Source organism: Jatropha curcas, chromosome 7 (assembly GCF_041381405.1).
Source record: "Jatropha curcas cultivar XTBG-Jc1 chromosome 7, XTBG_Jcur_1.0, whole genome shotgun sequence".
Classification (NCBI taxonomy): Eukaryota; Viridiplantae; Streptophyta; class Magnoliopsida; order Malpighiales; family Euphorbiaceae; genus Jatropha; species Jatropha curcas.
Genome location: NC_143157.1, coordinates 5,118,331 through 5,125,322, shown reverse-complemented (window position 1 = coordinate 5,125,322; position 6,992 = coordinate 5,118,331). Strand labels below are relative to the sequence as shown.

The following is a 6,992-nucleotide window of genomic DNA, read 5'->3' as shown; positions in this document are numbered from 1 at the left end:
AAACAAGTTGGTTGTAAATGGGTTTTTAAGACCAAACGGGACTCTAAGAGCAACATTGAAAGATATAAGGCCAGACTTATTGCTAAAGGTTACACTCAGAAGGATGGCATTAATTTTAAAGAGACCTTTTCTCCAGTTTCCAAAAAGGACACTTTAAGAATTATTTTGGCTTTGGTGGCTCATTATGATCTAGAGCTTCACCAAATGGATGCAAAGACAGCCTTTCTTAATGATGACTTAGAGGAGGAAGTATATATGGGCCAACCAAAGGGGTTTGTGGTCACAGGAAAGGAAAACTTTGTGTGTAAGTTAAAGAACTCAATATATGGACTGAAGCAAGCTTCCCGTCAATGGTATCTTAAGTTCAATAATACCATCACTTCATATGGTTTTATATAAAGCACTATTGATCGGTGTATTTATATGAAGGTCAGTGGGAGCAAGCTCATTATGTTAGTCCTATATGTTGATGACATTCTTCTTGCTGCAAATGATGTTGGGTTGTTGTATGAAGTAAAGGGTTTTTTCTCCAAGAACTTTGAAATGAAAGATATGGGAGAGGCATCCTTTGTGATTGGAATAGAAATATTCCGTGATAGACCACAATGACTGTTAGGATTGTCTCAAAGAGCTTACATTGATAAGGTGTTAGAGAGATTCAGAATGGAAAAATGCTCTGCAGGAATAGTTCCAATTCAGAAAGGAGATAGGTTCAGCGAAATGCAATGTCCTAAAAATGATTTGGAACATAAAGAGATGGAGTCTATTCCATATGCGTCAGTGGTTGGGAGCTTAATGTATGTTCAGACATGTACTTGACCATATATTAGTTTCGCCGGAAGAATGTTAGGGTGATATCAAAGTAATCCTAGGATGGACCATTGGAAAAGCTGCAAAGAAAGTACTTAGGTATTTACAAGGCATTAAGGATCATATACTCACTTATAGAAAGTCCAACCATCTAGAATTGTTGGGATACTCAGATTCAGACTATGCCGGCTGTGTAGATTCGAGAAAGTTACATTTGGCTACTTGTTTCTTCTAGCTGGAGGAGTAGTATCATGGAAAAGTGGAAAGCAGTCTATCATTGCTACTTCCACTATGGAGGCTGAATTTGTGGCATGCTTTGAGGCCACTGTTCATGCATTGTGGTTGCGAAACTTTGTCTTCAAGTCTAGGCATTGTCGATAGTATAGCTAGACCGTTGAGAATTTACTGTGATAATTCCGCAGCTGTCTTCTTCTCTAAGAATGATAGATACTCTAAGGGTGCAAAGCACATGGATTTAAAGTACCTATCTGTGAAAGAAGAAGCGCAAAAACACAAAGTGTCAATTGAGCATATCGGTACTGATCTGATGATAGCGGATCCGCTAACTAAAGGCTTACTGCCCAAAATCTTCACTGGCCATGTTGATAGGATGGGCATTATAGATAAGCTTGTTAGCATGATGTTTAAATTTGTATATATATATATATACATATGGTTGTTTTGCTCATATTATTGTGACACTTAGGAATTCAATTAGAGATGTGTTTTTGCTTATTTATATGTTATCCACATTATAGATGTATACAATAATGGTTTGAGTGAGATAACAATAACAGTTGATTGTAACAATGTATTGTTTGTTGAATAGTTTCTCCATTAAAGTTTTATGAATTGAAGTGGTCTGTGATACATGGAAGGAATCATGTCGTTTAATGACTTATGACCGCCATAATCCGATCATCTTAATTCTAATTAAGGTAAACATGATAGTTCAAGAAACGCACATGGGCCAAGTGGGAGATTGTTAGATTATTTAATAATCTATATGTGGCCCATATGATTAAAGGGCTGGTTCTAATTAAGGTGGCCCAAGATGATGGTTATTGGGCTTAATGGATAAGAGCCAGTTAGGGTTTTAATACCCTTCCTCTACCTTATAAAAGATAAAGGGATCAACAGCTTAGGGTTAACACGAACACAGAAAAGAAAACAAAATAGGGAGTGTGATGGTTGCCTTAAACACATACGGTGATAGCTTGTTTGAGAGAGCTCATAAAAGAAACTCCCGTAGCTGTTGATTATTCTCTGACCATTGAGAGAAAACTTACGAACAAAAGGCCAGAGGAAGAAACGTAGATCTGCTGTTATGGTGAGAATCGAATTGTCGCAACGAGGTAACCCATAACATAGATCTGCTATTATGGATCAAGGTACGCTTCCGATTATTGTATATTCTTGTCAAAAAAATTATATGAACAATAGATTTGGGCTATATTAAAGATTATTCAACATTTGAAGGATAAAGCAAAAGCTTGGTTGAATTCATTGCCACCAAATTCTATCACTACTTGGGAACAACTAGCCCAAGCTTTCTTGTCTAAATACTTTCCATTAGCAAAGACTGCTAGGCTTATTAAAGAAATAACCTCATTCACCCAACATGAAAATGAATCCCTATATGAGGCATGGGATCGCTATAAAGAACTTCAATGAGTTTGCCCACACCATGGCATTCCCTAAAATATATTGATTCAAACCTTTTACAATGGGGTTAATCCTTCTCCAAGAGGTACTATAGATGTTATGGCAGGAGGGTCATTAATGAAGAAAACTACTAATGATGCAATTGAGTTGTTGGAGGAGATGGTTAACAACAACAGCATATGGCCAACCGAAAGGGCTCAAGTAAGTCATTCCAATGTTAATCATGGTCCTTCTTCTTCTTCTTCTTCAAATAATTCAGTTAAGAAAGTACATGAGCTAGATTCATTAACTATGATGCAAGCACAAATTTCTGCTTTAGCACATAAAATTGATAACTTGAATGTGAGTAAGTCAACATTTCTTACTTGTGAAAATTGTGGTCAAATGGACATGTATCAAAGGAGTGTAATTATAATCATTCGATTATGGAGGAATAAGTGAACTATGTTATAGGACAAGTTTGCGGTCCATACTCGAATAATTATAATGCTGAATATCGTAATTATCCTAACACTTTTTGGAGAAACAATGATAATCAAGATAGAGGAAATTAAGTTAATCAACCTCAAGATAGAATAGGACAATTGACAAATAAAATTGACAAGTTTTTGGATGGAATAAATTAGAAAATGAGCAGTCAAGATGATAATTTTAAATGGTTAGATTCTAAGTTTGACAAACTTTTCAAAAATCATTCTTCATCTATACATAACTTGAAGGTGCAAGTAGGGCAACTTGCCAATGCTATTTCATTGCGTAGAGTGGGAAACCTTCCAAGTAATATAGAAAAGAATCTTAGGGAGAATGTGAGTGCTATTGTTTTAAGAAGTGGAAAGGTAGTTGATAAAGTAGTTCCCTCGGGTATTGATGCTAATGCTTTGAATAATGATTCTGTTGAGCCGGTTTGTGAACCGAGCAAGGAAGGAAATTTTGCAGGATCAAAATTTTACAGGATCAAAGGAAAAGGATAATGTGAAAGTTTATCAACCAAGTCCACCTTTTCCACAAAGGCTAAAGAAGCAAGAACAAGATAAGCAATTCTTAAACTTTATAAATAAATTGAAACATTTGCATATTAACATGTCATTCATGGAAGCCATTACGCAAATTCAGAACTACGGGAAATTTCTTAAAAATTTAATCTCAAAGAAACGTAGTTGGAAAGATGTGTCAACAGTTACTTTGACTGAGGATTGTAGTTCCATAATCTCAAGTAAATTACCTACTAAACTCAAGGATCCAAGAAGCTTTACCATACCATGTAGATTAGGTGAGGTAGATTTCCCTAGATGCCTTTGTGACTTAGGAGCAAGTATTAACTTAATGCCATTATCTCTTTTTAAGAAATTGGGTTTAGAAGATGAAGTAAAACGTACTAATATGGTTTTACAACTTACTGACCAAACTATTAAAAGACCTTATGGCATTATTGAAGATGTACTTGTTAAAGTTGACAAGTTTATTTTTCCAACTGATTTTGTCATACTTGACTTTGTTTATGATGAGAATTGTCCTCTTATTTTAGGAAGGCCATTTATGAACACAGCGAGGGCATTAATTGATGTGTCAGAAGGAAAATTATTCCTTAGGATAGGTGATGATACCATTGAATTTCATATAGATAAAGCCATAAAATATCCTATGGATGAAAGAAATTGCATGAGGATTAACATAGTTGATACATGTGTGCCTGAAATATTTGCATTAGAAAATAATGTTAAGTATGAAAATGATAGTGCGAGTAATGAAGAAAAATAGTTTATAAGTTTAAGACCCGAGATGTTACTTAGAGAAAATGAACCTTTACCTCCATCAATTGAAAGACCACCAATAGTAGACCTTAAAGAATTACCTAGTCATCTAAGATATGCTTTCCTAGGTAAAGATCACACACTTCCAATAATCATTTCTAACAAATTAATTATAGATCAAGAAAATGAATTGTTAAGTATTGTTAGAAATAGGATTAGGAGTATAGGATGGCAAATTTTTGACCTTAAGGGTATAAGTCCTAATCGAGTCATGCATTACATAAATCTTGAAGATGGACATGTACCTAGGGCGGAAAGACAAAGGAGACTTAATTCTAATATGAAAGAAGTAGTGAAGAAGGAAATCATAAAGCTATTAGATGCAGGAATAATATACCCAATTTCGGATAGTCAATGGGTTAGTCCGATTCAATGTGTTTCTAAAAAAGGAGGGATGACTGTAGTAAAAAATGAAAATGGTGAACTAATCCCTACTAGGACCACTACGGGTTGGAGGGTATGCATTGACTATAGGAAGCTAAATTCAGCCACAAGGAAAGATCACTTTCCGTTGCCGTTCATAAACCAAATGTTAGAACGGATTGCTGGTCATGCTTTCTATTGCTTTCTCGATGGATATTCGGGATATTTTCAGATTTATATATTCTCGAATGACCAAGAGAAAACTACATTTAATTGTCCATTCGGTACATTTGCATATAGACGTATGCCTTTTGGATTATGTAATGCACCCGCAACATTCCAATGTTGCATGACAGCCATTTTTATTGATTACATAGAAGAAATCATGGATGTGTTCATGGATGATTTTTCTATGTATGGTGATTCTTTTGAAAGTTGTTTGAAAAATTTTGACTTAGTGTTATCAAGATGTGAAAGTGCTAATTTAGTTTTAAATTGGGAAAAATGCCACTTTATGGTTGATGAGGGCATCGTTTTGGGGCACAAAATAAGTAAAGATGGAATCCAAACGGATAGGGCAAAGATAAAAGTCATAGAAAAGTTACCACATCCTACTACGGTTAAGGGAATTAGGTCTTTTCTAGGCCATGCAGGATTTTACAGGAGATTTATAAAGAATTTCTCTATCATTGCTAAATAATTAACTAACTTGCTTGTTAAAGATGTTCCCTTTGATTTTTCTCAAGATTGTTTAAATGCCTTTAACACTTTGAAACATGCATTAGTAAGTGCACCTATTATGGCAAAACCTGATTGGGGATTACCATTTGAAATAATGTGTGATGCTAGTGATGTTGCTGTTGGTTATGTTTTAGGGCAAAGACGTGATAAGAAATTGCATGTGATATACTATGTTAGCCATGTTCTAACTAGTATTCAAATGAATTATACAATTACTGAAAAAAAAAATGTTGGCTGTAGTATATGCATGTGATAAATTTAGATCATACATGTTAGGATCCAAAGTCATAATTTATACTGATTATTCTACATTAAAATACTTGTTTGCTAAGAAAGATGCGAAACCACGTCTTATTAGATGAGTGTTGTTATTGCAAGAATTTGACATTGAGATTAGAGATAAAAAGGGTTCTGAGAATTTAGTTGCTGATCATTTATCACGTTTAGAAAATGAAGAAGGTCCAATAGGAGAGTCTATAATTATTAATGAAAGTTTTCCAAATGAAAATTTAATGTTAGTACAACATGTTCATACACCTTGGTATGCTGACATTGCAAATTTTCTAGCTTCTAAAGTAATACCTCTTGATATGAATTATGCACAACGGAAGAAGTTTTACTCAGATGTTAAAAATTTTTTGTGGGATGAATCGTTTTTGTTTAAGATATGTGGGGATGGTATGATTAGAAGATGTGTAGGGGAAACAAAAGTACAAGATATACTTATGCATTGTCATTCGAGTCCATATGGCAGGCACCATGGAACAAATAGAACTACTTCAAAGGTTTTAAAAAGTGGCTTTTATTGGCCTACATTGTTCCAGGATGCCCGTATATTTGTCTCTCATTGTGATAGGTGTCAAAGGGTCGGAAACATAAGTCGGAGAGATGAGATGCCTTTATCCAACATACTTGAGGTAGAGATATTCAATGTATGGGGGATCGACTTTATGGGACCCTTCCCTATTTCACAAGGTAAAAGTTATATCTTGGTGGCTGTGGATTATGTTTCCAAATGGGTAGAGGCACAAGCTTGTGTAACAAACAATGCAAATACGGTGGTTAAGTTTTTAAAAGCAATATTTACAATATTTGGAGTTCCAAGGGCAATAATAAGTGATGGATGTACGCACTTCTTAAATAAATCTTTTGAGAGTCTTTTGAAAAGATATGGAATACACCATAGAGTATCTACTCCATACCATCCACAAACTAGTGGTCAAGTGGAAATTTAAATCATGAACTTAAGTGGATTTTAGAAAAAATTGTCAATTCATCTCGTAAAGATTGGTCACTTAAGTTAGATGATGCACTTTGGGCATATCAAACGGCGTTTAAAACACCGATCGGGATGTCTCCATACCGTTTGATTTATGGTAAAGCATGTCATCTACCTTTGGAACTTGAATATAAAGCTTATTAGGCAATAAAAGCTCTAAATTTTGATTTGAACAAGGTAGGCATTAAGAGGAAACTTCAATTAAATGAACCTGATGAGATTAGATTGTTAGCCTATGAGAATGCCAAGTTATATAAGGAAAGAACTAAAAAGTTGCATGACACTCATATTCGAATCAAGTCATTTAAGGAAGGAGATAAAGT

General features: G+C 34.7%; 1 non-coding gene across 1 annotated transcript; it reads right to left on the bottom strand.

The window, feature by feature from the left end:
• Positions 1-2,397: 2,397 nt before the first annotated feature.
• On the bottom strand, positions 2,398-2,504 carry LOC149494622 (small nucleolar RNA R71). Its single transcript, XR_016321952.1, has one exon. It is a non-coding gene; the product is annotated as a small nucleolar RNA R71 (small nucleolar RNA).
• Between the last annotated feature and the right edge of the window lie 4,488 nt (positions 2,505-6,992).